This window comes from Rattus rattus, chromosome X, assembly GCF_011064425.1.
Source record: "Rattus rattus isolate New Zealand chromosome X, Rrattus_CSIRO_v1, whole genome shotgun sequence".
Taxonomy (NCBI): domain Eukaryota; kingdom Metazoa; phylum Chordata; class Mammalia; order Rodentia; family Muridae; genus Rattus; species Rattus rattus.
In genome coordinates, this window is record NC_046172.1 from 13,466,335 (window position 1) to 13,480,582 (window position 14,248).

Below are 14,248 nucleotides of genomic sequence, written 5' to 3' on the forward strand. Positions count from 1 at the left end.
TACTATATTTACTAGAATATTTATAATCAAAGGCAAAACAAAAACAAAATGGCAAAATAATGTGCTGCTGCGGATGTGGAGAAATTGGCACATTGTTGGTAGGAATGCAAAATGGTAGAGGAACCTGTGCAAACAATTTTTTCTCAAAAAAGTTAAATACAGAATGTCATAAGACACAGTGATTCGATTAAGGAGAGAAGAAAACATATTCCGATAAACACAAAGACATTCAAGAAAATCTGCAAAAATATAAAAACAACTGAAATGCTTATCAACTGACCAATGGATAAACAAAACACAGAAAATCTGTACAATAGAATACTATTTTGTAATAAAAATAACATATACAACAACACGGATGAACTTGGAAAACATTTTTTGTGCATGTGCACATGGGGACCAAAGGTCAATCTTGTACGTCTTACTTTTGGTGCCACTCACCTTGTTTTTGAGATAGGATCTTTCACTGGTCTGGTTCGACAAGTAAGCTAGGCTGGCCAAGCCATTATTGAGCCCCATGGATCAGCCTATCTTTCCTTTCTCAGTGGACAGGATACAGGTGTGTACCACAATGCCTAGGGTTTTTTGTTTCTGTTTGTTTGTTTGTTTGTTTACATTCGTTCTTGGGGTGGAACTCAGGATGCTTGCATAGCCAGCACTTTACTGATGGAGCCATTTCCTTAGCCCCTGGAAAACATTATTTTTAAGTGAAAGAAGCCAGTGCAGTATATTACATGGAATCTTTTTTTTTTTTTTTTTTTTTTTTTAGACAGTCATTTTTAGATTTTCCTGGCTTGGGGCTTGCTTTTTTGAGCGGGCTGCTCTTTAACTCCCATAAATCTGCCTGCTTCCCCTTCCCCTTTACTGGAGCTAAGGGCACCCACCCCTGTGCTTGGCTACATGAAATCATTTATATGGACTACGGGGGCAGGAAGGAGCAAGGAGGAAATATTAGGAACTTACTAATAATGAGTATGAAGCATCTTTAGTAGGAGCAAGGATAAAAAAGGTTTAAAGACTGATCATGGTGATTGTTGCATGTCATTATGAATGTACTACAACCACCGACTATCCTTCAAGAAGTTAAATTTTATGGTATATAAAATATATCTCCATAAAGTTGTAACAAAAAAGATGGAAGTCGGCAGGGGGGTGTAGCTTAGTGGTAAAGCATATGCTTAGTATTTGAGATGGTTCAATTCTCAGCACCAGAAATATGGGACAGAAAAGATGGGAAGTAATAATAGAACATTTGTCTATTAATGCTGTTTTATATAGAAGATGAAACGGGTGGAGAGACGTCCTCAAGACAATATGGGGCTTTTGCCAGGCATAGTGGTACACACCTTTAATCCCAGCACTTGGTAGGCAGAGGGGGAATCTCAGTGAGTTCCAGAACAGCCAGAGCTGCAAAGTGAGTCTTGGGAGAAAAAAATCAGAGAGAGAATATGGGGCTTCTTAAAAATTGAAGTGGAAAGATTAGACTTGAATGACAGGAAGAAAGGATTAATATATAATAAGAAGACAGGTAAATGAATCCACATGGCATACGGCAGATTGTGGGGGATCTAGGGTTCTCCTTCCTCCTTTTGTGAGACAGGATCTTTGCTCAGACTTTTGTACCCAGACTTTGCCTGGAACTGATGGTTCTCACCCTCAGCCTCATGAGTGATGGCCATTTTTTCTGAGAGCTTTACATTTTAGGTAAACGGCAGGCCTCAGCATGAGGACCAAAGCATGGAGATTTCGGCTGAGAGAAGAGATGAAACTGTCTTTCTGGATGGGAGGAGAGTAGGGCACAGAACTGAGAACTGAGAAAGATCATCTATGAGGATATTAAAATCACCTACAGTTAGCCTGGAAGGACATGGGGAAAAAAGTGGGTGGCAGTGACTAACATTGTAGAAAGGCTCCTGACAAGCATGTGCAAGGTTCTGATTACAGTACCAGGAAGGGAGGAAAATGAGCATTCATGTGGTCAAATTCTTGTGGAAAAGGAGTGGCAATGCCAGCTGTTGGTCATGTGTACAACTAACATAGAGGGGCAGTGGATAGTTTAACATTTGAAATGGAGTATCTTACTATAAATAAACCACTTATTAATTATACAGAAGAAAAACCACAGGCTTGGGGCAGTGTTTATCATTCAATCCTTGGCAACAAACACAAAAGCAACCAAATAGTTTGGGTCCAGCATGAGGGCTTTATTGGGCAAATGTGTTTGCTGCCAAGTCTCATAACCGAGTTTGATCTTCAGAGCACTTGTTGGGTACAAAAAGGACTGATCCCTACAGGCTGTCCTTTGACCCCCACTGTCATGCTGTGTGTGACATGTGTGTACTCATACACATAATAAATAGATAAATAAATGCAATATAAGTACAGTAATGTGTTGTTTAACCGCAGATACATTCTAAGAAACTTGTTCGTTTTAAAGGGTCTTATGTTCTACCTAGCATGACAGTAAAACACGTCAAAAATTTTTTTCTAACCAGGCCCTGACCTTACTTAGCTTCTGAGATCAGATGAAGTCAGTCTTGTTCATGGTGGAGCTTTTCTCAAGTGTTCATTTTTATCAGCATGTACTTATACAAACCAATGTGTATGGTGTCACTAGATGATTAACTGTATGAGACCAGTGCCATGGCAGTTTGTTGTTGGCCAAAACATTGTGATACAGAATATGAATGTAACTATGGTGAAGGAACATGGCAAGCATCACATTGGATAAGTTGTCGAAGCAAAAAAGAAATGTCAGGAGCCATCTAGGATAGGCTAATGCTACCAGGTAGTCTTCCTGGAGGTGGTCCACCATGTTTTGCACAGTCTGCGATGGATGAGCTGTATGAAACAAAGTTCCAAAGAGACTTCCTCTCATGACTGCTTCTTGCCGCTGATATGCCTTCCCTCCTCTCATTATTAAATTAATATAAATAATCTCTGGGCATGAGCCCTCCCTATTGACCAGATCTCCTGCATAAAGATGAACTTTCATGAATTAATGCTATTTAGATGAGTTAATGATTCTATAGAATTCTTGATTTGATTCAAATAATTTTAGGAAGGAAGTTTTAAGAAATGGTCTCAGTTGCTTGCTAGAAAGATGTAATAAAGTTAGAATCAAGAATAGAATGTGCCCATTCCTCATAATAGTAAGTAAAGGTTGCCATAAATAAGAAACACAATGAGCTTTCATAATTACACTAAAAAGAGAAATAGACTTGGGGCAAATTTGTGTTCAAGGAAAAGCATTTAGGTCCAAGGATAAAGCCACAGGTGTGCACTATGAAAAGGCAAGGCCACATAAAAACATTGCTTTGAGCTTACAACGAGCATACAGAATGAAGTACTGCTTGGAACTTAATATCAACATCCTTCTGTAACTCCCATTTTATATAACATTCTATCTGTGAGGTAATTTCCTAAAGAACTCTTTATCTAAGAAGGTATAAAAAGGCCAGAGAAAGGAAAGTTATTGGTTGGATGGTTTGGCTAGGGGGGCTCTGCCCTATCTGTTCATCTGTCCATCCATCCATCCATCCATCCATCCATCCATCCATCCATCTGTCCATCCATCCGTCCATCTGTCTGTCTGTCTGTCCGTCCATCCATCCATCCATCCATCCATCCATCCATCCATCCATCCATCCATCCATCCAATGTATATGTCTGCTTGTCTATATGTACATGTTAGGTATATGTGTGTATGGAAGCATGCATGAATACTTGTGGAGTGTATGAGAGAGGTGATTGGGCCCAACAAAAATGTGAATGTGTTAATATGTGAGAATGTGAGAAGTTAAATGTATATATGAATGTATATGTGACTGTGCACATCTACCTGTATAACGCATCTTCATTGTTTTCCTTTCCGTCCTTTCTGGTTCACAAAGAGTTAACCAGCCAAGCAAGAGAGGCTTCTGGCTGCCTGGACAGAGAAAGGAGTGATTTCCCTGCTGCTAGGCAACAGGTGTTAATTGCCCAAGCCAGTGGTTTTTAACCACAGAATAAGCAAGAAAAATTTTAGGACATTTTAGAAGCTATCAGCCAGCATTCAGTATAAAGAACTAGAAGGTTAGAGACTATCAGTCTTTAAAGCTACCTCTGAGACCATCAGTTTTTTTTAAAACATATGCCCAACTCTGTGTACTATTTCAAACCATTCCAGGCCAGGCTGGCTCCCAGCAAAAATATTAAAAAAAAAAAAAGAATATTAGGGCAAAATGTTATCATGTTCCTCCTGAAATAACAACAAACATATCTTTTGGCATTCATGCCCAAAATGCAGACCTTAAAACTAATATAATCACAACAAGACTTACACAAACCTGAATTCTATAAAATAACTGGTCAGGATGCTTCAAAAACTATCAAATTCAGCTGGGAGTGGGGGTATGCCTTTAATCACAGCATTCAAGAGGCAGAGGCAGGTGAATCTCTGTGAGTTTGAGGTCAGCTTGGTCTACATAGTGGGTTCTAGGACAACCAGGGCCATGTAGAAACCCTGTTTTTTAAGACCCTGTCTTAAAAAACAAAAACAGAAACAAATACAAAAGTCAAAGTAATGAAAGACAAGACTAAAAGAACTGATCCAGGAAACGTGATGAATGAAACTGATGAGGAAACATGACTGAATGAAAATGTTATCTAATTTAGGCAATTTGACTGAAGTAGTTATTGAAACTCTTCCAAAAAGTTTAAAAATTTGAAAGTTTAAAAATTCTGGGGTTGGGGATATAGCTCAGTGGTGGAACACTTGTCTGACAAGCACAAGGCCCTGGGTTCAGTCCTCAGCTCTGAAAAAAAAAAAAAAAGACAAAAAAAGTTTTGAAAACACAGGCTGGAGAGATGGCTCGGTGTTTAAGAGCACTTGTTGCTCTTGCAAAGCACCTCTAACTCCAGTTCCAGGGAATACTTTGCCCTCTTCTGGCCTCTGTGGGCAGTGCATGCACATGCTGGCAAAACACATAGAAAATAAACATACCTTTTTAAAAATATGAAAACACAGTCAGGCAATGGTGGCATATGCCTTTAATCCCAGCACTCGGGAGGCAGAAACAGGTGGATGTGAGTTCCAGGCTAGCCTGGTCTACAGGACAGCCAGGGCTACACAGAGCACCTTTATCTTGAAAAACAAAACAAAAATTAAAACATAGGACTGTAGAGATGGCTCAGAGGTTGAAAGCACCTGTTGCTCTTTCAGAGGACCTAGGTTCAATTCCCAGCACAACCATCCATAAACCCAGATCCAGGGACCTTATGCTCTCTTCTGACCTTTTTCTGCACCAGGCACGCACACAGTGCATATGCATATATAACGGCTAAACACTCATACATATAAAATTGAATAAATCTAAAAAAGAATACCTAAAAATATCAGAAAACAGGGCTTGGATATAGCTCAGTGGTGGAGTGCCTGCTTAGCATTCGAGAGACTATGGGTTCACTCCCCAGCACTGGAAGTAATTAGAAAACAAAAACAGGGTTAAAAAGCAAAGAAAATTCATCCAAACTATTGTTTAAGTTTAAAGAATTCTGCGTACTCATTTCTAATTTATCCACTTGACCAACATTTAAAGAAAGCCTGTCATGTACCAAGTAGTGTTTTAGGTACTACAAACCCATCCGTAAGTGGATACTGAATGGATAATTAGAAGACAAACTACAAACACAATAGAAGTAAACAGCATATAACCACACACTGTATAATGAAGTTTTGGTCCACAATGACCTGTTTAAATGATGTTCATCTCATAAAACTGTATTGTGTGGTGATGTCACAAAGGTCTTAGTTTGAGTAAGCACTCTATATTTTGAACAATGACAAAATTACATATTTCCTCGAGATATATTCCTATTGTTAAGCAACACAAAACTGTACTTTGTAAGATGATGGAATGCAATGGAAACCAATAAAGGTGAGTTAGTGTTCGGACTCTGATGGATTTTTTAAGCAGGATCATCATGGTAGACCTCAACAAGAAAATGACAACTAAACAGAAACCTGAAGAAAGTGAGGGAATGAGACCTGTGGACAATTTGGGGAAAAGTAATGTAAAGGGAGGGAAAAGCCTAAGACAGCCCCCCTCCAGGCATAAGTGTGCCTAATGCATTCAAATAACCTTAAGGAGGCTATTATAGGTGTAATGGAATAAAGGAGCAGAGTGGTATGAGGTAAGGCTAGAGGAGTTAGTGAATAAGGATATTCATTTATATTTGCTTCTCTAGAAATCTAGCACTCATACAGAGAGGCATTTACACATTCTTTTGTTTAGAACTTTATGAGGAATTAATTCATCATTTATGGAAATGGAACTATATCCTCCCTATGGTTTCTGAGTCACCACTCAATCAATACACATGTAGCTGTCACATGCACAAGTCACATTCTTGAATTAATGTGTAAAATGATTTCTTTTAGTGAAGTCATATCAAAGCATTTACATATTGAAGTGCATACTGTTTTATTACAAAAGTTTCTTCAGCCCCAGCACTTGGGAGGCAGAGTTTGAGGCCAGCCTGGTTTACAAAGTGAGTTCCAGAACAGCCAATGCTGTACACAGAGAAAGCCTGCCTTGAGAAACAGAAACAAACAAGCATACAAAAATAAATTGCTCGCCATTATATTACAATGAAAACATCATTATAAGCTGTGGAAGGATTGTGTATATAGTCTACTTTTTATGCTCTTCATTAAAAAAATAGTGAAGGAGGAAAACTATACATTATAAAAATAGAATATTGGATCTATAGTTGTCAGGATGACAAAAGTATAGCAAGAATATTGAAAAGTTAGGGCAGCAATGGGAAGAGATTTGTGGTACTTGACAGTGAGTTTCAAAAGATGTGATCTAGAAGGCCTCCTGGATGAGGACAGAAAAGATGGGGATATAATTAGAAGATCCTTGGACTATCTGTGGTGACCAACATTACATAATGGCTATCAAACTGTTTTGTGGCTCTGGTGGTGGTACATGTCTTTAATCCCAGCACTTGGAAGGCAAAGATAGGCGGTTCTCTGTGAGTTCAATGTCAGCCTGATCTGCAGAGTGAGTTCTAGGACAGTCAGGCCGTCACACAGTCCAAACCTTTTCTTAAAAAAAAAAATGTTTTGTGGGGGTCAGTGGGGGGGGGGGCAAGACACTGTTTTACATTGTAACCCAGGTTTACTTTGGATTCACTATGTAGCTGAGGCTGGCCTTGAACTTGTGGCAATACTGAATGCTGTGAATATATAGTCATGTACCACCATCAAAGCTATTGGAAAAGTAGTTTTTTTTTTTCTTTTTTTTTTTTTTCGGAGCTGGGACCGAACCCAGGGCCTTGCGCTTGCTAGGCAAGCGCTCTACCACTGAGCTAAATCCCCAACCCCGAAAAAGTAGTTTTTAATATAATTTTCTCCCCATTCTTGGTGTCTCTACCTGAACAGAAAAGGCCGAGGAGCAAAGAGCTCTTTCGTCAAAGAGACTTAAAACTAGCCCAAGACTAGGCTCCAGTTTTGTACCTTACCTTTGGGTTACTCTCATTGTTATAAATACTGCACCTCCAACTACACTACATTAGGAATAGAAAAGAGTTAGGTCCCGTGTAGGGAGAGAGGATAGAAGCATTCAAAAAAGATCCAGTGGGGAGAGGGTCAGAGACAGACACGGGTGGAAAAAAAGTCAGAGACTAAGAGAATCAATATTCTTTCAATCACAATCATCATTATTTATTGAAAAAAATTTCTAGGGACCAAGCATGCGTATTGGCTCAGGTAGAGATATACCCCCATTTAACAGTTGATGAAATCGAGATCCAAAGGAATAAATCGGATAGTTCAAAGTTTCATAGCTGGTTTCAAGGGGTTAGGTAAGATTAGGCCTCCTGAGTCTGGGATATCTTAGTACGTCTCAGAGAGAGACAGAAAATGTTGGGTAGCGGGAGATATGGAGTCAAGACCAGAACACAGACAATCACGTGAGCAGCAGACCTGCACGAAATCTTTTCTCCAGAGACTGGGATGGGGAAGCTCAGAGGTTGGGCATGGGTGGTGGGTTCAAGGGGGTACTACTCACCTGGGTATCGTCTGGAGAGGATGCAGGAGCACTCGCCTTCCTTTTTTGCTACGCAAAGGATCCTCCACCACCCACGGACCTAGAGTCGAAAGGCCGCCCAGGTAAAAGCGCGCCAGGTCCCTCCCCACAGGCGTTCTGGGCCATTCTCTCCCCTCCCGCCGTTTTCTTACCCACCGCCCCATCTTTACTGTTTTTCTTGAAATACCTCTAGTCTCCGTAGGTTCTACGGCTGCCACAGGAGAATGGATACCTGGCCCACAGCAAGATCTCGCAGATACACGGACGCTTCACGCAACGCTCCGCCTAGCCCTGGCAGGGTAGCGATGCTCCACACAACCGCGGGCTCCTCAGCTCCCATTGGAGGATTGCCTTCCTGCCTTTCCTCAGATTGGTTGGAATTGGAAGTACCGATGAAAACTCCACCCTATCGAGGGTGTGATTGGCTTAGGAGCCAAGCCCTTCCGTTAACAACACTGGCCAGGAAAGGATTACTGCTCAGTCCTTTCGCAGGTCCAGTGGATTGGGCTTCCGGGGGTTGCTTGTGAACACGCAGGAAACCCTAAACCAGACTAAGCACAAACCACCGAATAGAATTATTGCTTCCGTGACATCTTCTTTCTTTCTGTAGCCGCATTGCCCTTACACCGTTTTGCTAAGAGACACTGCAACTCTGCTTCCAATTTCCCATAGCTCCACACCCACTTGTAGGAGTTTCTGAGCTAGGTTTCTCTTTTTCCTAGTAAGCACTGTTCCTAATTCCATCTACGAAGAAAAAGGTTTTCCTACTTTGTGGTCCTGGCTGACTCACCGTGTAAACCATGGAGACTAAGGTGATTCTATTTTGTAGCCCACGGCATGACTAGCCATGTAAACCAGGCCTGCCTCTGCCTTCTGAGTGCTGGGCTTAAAGGTATGAGCCATTTATACGCAGCAGATTTTATTTTTTAATTAGGTTTATAAGTGGTCAGTGCTCAAGTAAAAGAAGCCATGGCCTGAAAAGGCAAATTTGATGAGAAATTGGTAGAATAGTGGGGAGCATAGCTGCCTTCCAGTGAAGCGAATTTACTGGCCTGAAATTGTGAAATTACCTAGGATAAAATCCAGCTGTCTTCTAAAGGAAAGGCATTTACGAAGGAAGCGAATACAGGAAGGCTCATTCTATTAGCCAATTTTAAATTTGGGTAGCATAGATCCTCCAGCAGAGTCTTGGGGTATAGCTTGGGAGCGGGGAGGAATAACTTGGGTGCGAATCGATTTGTATCTTTATTTGTTCAGCAAAATTTAGCATGTTTTCAATAAAGGGTGTAATTCACCATGACACTAAGAGTAATTTTGGTGATTGTTATCAGTGGGAATCAGAGAGAATTGCCTATCACAGTATAAAGTTGCAGCTCTTTCAAATATGTAATCTCTGAAATATATAATCAGTGCTTAAAAATCATGATAATCGGGAGCTGGAGAGCTAACTCCATGGATACAAGTGCTTGCTGCTCTTGTAAAGGACTTGAGATTATTGCCAGCATGAATGTCAATTGTCTGTAACTCCTTCTCCAGGGGACCAGATATCTTTGTCTGGCACACGCCTTTGCATAACACACACGTACAGGTACAGGACCATATACACACATAAATAAAAATAAATCTTAAATCTTGATAATCATTGTAGTCTTTTAAACCAAAGCATCCTATGATGTAATGGATTAATAATACATATATGACTCTAGCACATTTGTGTATTTTAATATTTCAGTAGTTGGCTTTCTTTCTAATTCTAGATGTATTTTTTTCTGATTTTAAAAGATTTTTTGGGGGCTGGAGAGATGTCTCAGAGGTTAAGAGCACTGACTGCTCTTCCAGAGGTCCTGAGTTCAATTCCCAGCATCCACATGATGGCTCACAACCATCTGTAATGGGACCCAGTGCCCTCTTCTGGTGTGTTTGAAGACAGATACAGTGTACTCACATAAAAAAAAAATAAATCTTTTAAAAAAAGATATTTTTGTGAGGTCTATAGACTTCACTAGATCACAAAAGAAATCAGTGACACAAAATTGAACTTGATCTCTTAGCTCCAACAGGACAGAGACATGTTTTCTATTGTTTCCTTGCTGTATTTATTTTTTTTTCTTTTCTTTTTTTTCAGAGCTGGGGACCGAACCCAGGGCCTTGCGCTTGCTAGGCAAGCGCTCTACCACTGAGCTAAATCCCCAACCCCTCCTTGCTGTATTTATATTAGTCTAGTATGAGGCACTTAGTTGGTACTCAATGAAATATGTACTGAACAAATACTTGACAGAACAAATGCTGCTTTTGTTGTTGTTGTTGTTGTTGTTTTGTCACCTAAGGAGGGATAGTCCTGAATCTAGTTTTGTCCTTGCTGATCTGATTCTGGCTACAAAAGCAAATGGCACTTTCATGACACCAGAAGATCTTGGGACATTCACACCTAGTAGCAGGACCCTTTGTTGCACAGGGCTGAAAAATATGAAATCTATCAAAACAAGTAGTTTCAACATGAGAACCAGCCCTGGGGAGCAGGGGACCCTCATTATTCATTCTCTTGGTTTCTGTTTACAGTCCCAGTTAATAGTGCTCATGTTTTCTGATGCTTGCTATATGCTATATTTTAGAGCTAGGTTTGACCTTAAAACATTCTAACCTTCTTTTTGAAGATCCAGGGTGAGAAAGGAGAGTACTGGTAACGAGATGTCACTCTGTGCGTGAAGAACTTTCTCTTGTTCCATACTTCAGCTCAGAGCATGGGCACTCTGACCAACCATATTAGACCCATAATGGGTGTTTAAGAGTGTCCCAGAAGACCTAGCTACTTTTGAGGTAGGGTGGCTAAAGAAGAGCTTCAAATGCCAGAATGAAGAGTGGAGGATTTGACTTTCAGGGAGAACATGATATAAGACTAGACTTCAAAGACTAGCTTCATGTTTGCTGACAGAAGCCTGGTATAACTCTCTCCCGAGAGGCTCTGCCAGAGCCTGACAAATACAGTGGAGGATGCTGGTGGCCAACCATTGAACTGAGCACAAGGATCCCAATGGAGGAGTTAGGGGAAGGACTGGAGGAGATGAAGGGGTTTGCAACCCCATAGGAAGAACATCAGTATCAACCAACCAGACCCCTTACAGCTCCCAGAAACTAAACCACTGTCTTAGTTAGGGTTTTATTGCTGTGAACAGACACCATGATCAATGCAAGTTTTATAAAGGACAACATTTAATTGGGGCTGGCTTACAGGTTCAGAGGTTCAGTCCATTATCATCAAGGCAGGAGCATGGCAGCATCCAGGCAGGCATGGTGCAGGAGGAGCTGAGTTCTACATCTTCACCCAAAGGAAGCCAGGAACAGACTCAACATCCTAGGAGAAGCTAGGAGGAGGGTCTCCAAGCCCATCCCCACAGTGACACACTTCCTCCAACAAGGCCACACCTTCTAATAGTGCCACTCCCTGGGCCCAGCATACGCAAACCATCACATTCCATTCCCTGGCCTCCATAGGCTTTCAAACACATGTGTCTATGGAAGCCATACCTAAACTTAGCATAATAAAAAAGTACATTTACTTCAACTTCCAAAGTCCCCATAGTTTATAGCAATATCAACAATATTAAAAGTCCAAAGTTCAGTCTCTTCTGAGATCCATCCAATCACTTAATTGTAATCTCCTAATTAAGACAGGCAACCAGCTGGGCAAACTTCAAACTCTGCCATCTCCAGGTCTGATGTCAAAGCGGTGGTCTTCAGATCTTCAACTCCTTTTTCGTCTTCGTTGACTGCAACAAATTTCTTTCTCCTGAGCTGGTTCCACTCCCAGTTAGCAGCTGCTTTCCTCAGCAGATAGCCTGTGGCTCTGATATCTTTAACATCTTTGGGTCTCCAAGGCAGCTTCTTTCAATGCCTTGGATCCACACACGGTCCTCCAAAGGGCTGGCTTCACTTCTCCAACTCTTGTCCTCTGTAGCTCTCAGGTTGAGTCACTCCACTGCCTCAGCTGTTCTTGATGATCATCCCATAGTGCTGGCATCTCCAATACACTGGGGTCTTCTGTTGCAACTAGGCTTCACCAGTAGCCTCTCACAGGCTCTTTTCCTGGTGCCAAGCCTCAACTCCTTTGCATGACCCCTTCAGTCCTGGGCCATCAATTGCAACTGAGGGTGTACCTTCACCAATGGCCTTCCATGGCCTCTCACGGTGCCCAGCCTCAGCTGTTTCATGACCCCTTCATGCCTTCAAAACCGGTACCACCTGGGTGACTCTTATACATTACCAAGTCCAGCCACAACACAAGGTACAACCTTGGCATCTCTGGAACACAGCTCTCAAATAACACTTCCCAGAAGATTTCACCTCAGTGATACTGATCTCTTTCTTAGCTCCAGGTAACCAGCATCAATTGTCCCAGTGGTCTCCCTCTCCTCTTGAATATAAAGCCAGAGACGCATGGCTGAAGCTGCTGAGTTCTGCTGCTTGTAGGAGCTGGAACATGGCCCCCTTGTTCTATTACACTGTCACTAGCTTCCTCTTTTCCAACTCCTTCACTGCCTAAACTTGGCTGTCTTGGATCTCACTCTATAGATTGACCTTGGATTTAGAGATCTGTGAGTCTGTCTCCTGGGATTAAAGGTTTGTACTAAGTTGCCTGGAGTTAACTTAGCTGGGTGGGATCTTGCCCCAAGGTCATTATTCCCTTAATTCAATTTAATACTTGAACACAGAATTCAGCTCCATTCCACTTCTGGGTGTCCCTTTAATACTTGAACGCTTATTTTATATTTTTCCTTTCTCAACTTCCTTTTTTTTTCCCATTAAAATGCTCTTCATGAGACTTAACCAGAGAACAAAATCTATAATGGGCATTTCTGAGACTTCCTTTGTCAATGCAATTAACATTTTCACCTTAGCCTCAGGCAGACTCTTCAGACAAGGGCAAAAAGCAGCCACATTCTTCACCAAAATAACTCAAAAGCAGTCTTTACAGCACAAACTGAAATTCTTCTCCTCTGAAACCTGTTGGGCCAGGTCTGCACAATTCAAATCACTCTCAATAGCAAAGACTTCAGCATTCCTACTAAGATAGCCCATTAAGCCCCATTTAAAGCACTCTACTGCTTTACAAATCCAAAGTCCCAAAATCCACGTTCTTCCAAACAAACACACGGTCAGGCCTATCACAGCAATACCCCAGTCCCTGGTACCAACTTCTTTCTTAGTTAGGGTCTTATGGTTGTGAACAGACACCATGACCAATATAAGTTTTATAAAGCACAACATTCAGTTGGGGCTGGCTTCCAGGTTCAGAGGTTTAGTCCATTATCATCAAGGTGGGAACATGGCAGCATCTAGGCAGGCATGGGGCAGGTAGAGCTGAGAGTTATACATCTTTATCTGAAGACTGCTATCAGAATAGTGACTTCCAGGCAGCTTCGAGGAGGGTCTCCAAGCCCACCCCACAGTGACACACTTCCTCCAACAAGACCACACCTTCTAATAGCGCCACTCCCTGGGCCAAACATATGCAAACCATCACAATCACCAACCAAAGAGTATGCACAAAGCAACCTATGGCTCCAGCTTCGTATGTAGCAGAGAATGGCCTTGTTGGGTACCAATGGGAGGGGAGGCCCTTGGTCCTGTGGAGGTTCAATGCCCCAGTATAAGGGGATGTTAAGGCGGTGAGGCAAGAGTTGGTGGGTGGGTGGGGGAGCACCCTCATAGAAGCAGGGGGAGGGGGGATAGGATGGGGGTTTTCAGAGGGGAAACCAGGAAGAGGATATCATTTGAAATGTAAAAGAATAAAATGATTGGGCTGGAGCAATGGCTCAGTGGTTAAGAGCACTGACTGCTCTTCCGGAGGTCCTGAGTTCAATTCCCAGCAACCACATGGTGGCTCACAACCATCTGTAATGGGACCCGGTGCCCTCTTCTGGTGTGTCTAAAGACAGATAGAGTGTACTCACATAAGATCTGATGCCCTGTTCTGGTGTGTCTGAAGACAGCTACAGTGTACTCATATACATAAAATAAATAAATCTTAAAAAAAAGAATAAAATGATTAATTAAAAAACAAAACAAGAACAACAACAACAACTACAACAACAAAAAACCCCAAAGACTAGCTTCAAAGCTAGACTGCATACTGGGATCTTGGACAGAGTGCTACCCTTCAGCTAATTTTCCCA

At 41.7% G+C, this 14,248-nt stretch overlaps 1 long non-coding RNA gene across 1 annotated transcript in view; it reads right to left on the minus strand.

Moving 5' to 3' along the window:
• The window catches only part of LOC116888634, a 31,063-nt gene extending 22,613 nt beyond the window's left edge, over nucleotides 1-8,450 (minus strand). Inside the window, exons 1-2 of the long non-coding RNA XR_004386331.1 lie at nucleotides 8,263-8,450; nucleotides 8,058-8,136 (exon numbers count right to left, since the gene is read on the minus strand). This is a non-coding gene — a long non-coding RNA (uncharacterized LOC116888634). The remainder of the gene's footprint in view (nucleotides 1-8,057; nucleotides 8,137-8,262) is intronic.
• Between the last annotated feature and the right edge of the window lie 5,798 nt (nucleotides 8,451-14,248).